Below are 230 nucleotides of genomic sequence, written 5' to 3' on the forward strand. Positions count from 1 at the left end.
GCCCCAACGCCGCCCTCCCGCTCCCCTCCGGCCTCGCTCCCCGTTTACCTCCGGTGGTCTTCGGGGACGACGGCGCGCGAGACCTTTGCGGGCCCCCCTTTACATCTCGGGGAACAGCCAGACGGCGCGCGCTCCCCTCGCGCCCGGGACGCCCGGCGCACACCTGACTATACGAAACACCGAAAGAATTTTGGTTATTTCCCGAGGCACGGCGACACCCTTCGCCGCGC

The 230-nt window shown here is 69.1% G+C and overlaps 1 protein-coding gene across 2 annotated transcripts in view; it reads right to left on the minus strand.

Moving 5' to 3' along the window:
* The window catches only part of RAP1A (RAP1A, member of RAS oncogene family), a 41,744-nt gene extending 41,520 nt beyond the window's left edge, over positions 1 to 224 (minus strand). For both annotated transcript variants that reach the window (XM_010578929.1, XM_010578911.1), the window contains exon 1: positions 49 to 224. The gene's annotated coding sequence lies outside the window, so the exon portion shown is untranslated. The remainder of the gene's footprint in view (positions 1 to 48) is intronic.
* Positions 225 to 230: the final 6 nt, after the last annotated feature.

This window comes from Haliaeetus leucocephalus, unplaced genomic scaffold, assembly GCF_000737465.1.
Source record: "Haliaeetus leucocephalus isolate CR32 unplaced genomic scaffold, Haliaeetus_leucocephalus-4.0 Scaffold68, whole genome shotgun sequence".
Taxonomy (NCBI): domain Eukaryota; kingdom Metazoa; phylum Chordata; class Aves; order Accipitriformes; family Accipitridae; genus Haliaeetus; species Haliaeetus leucocephalus.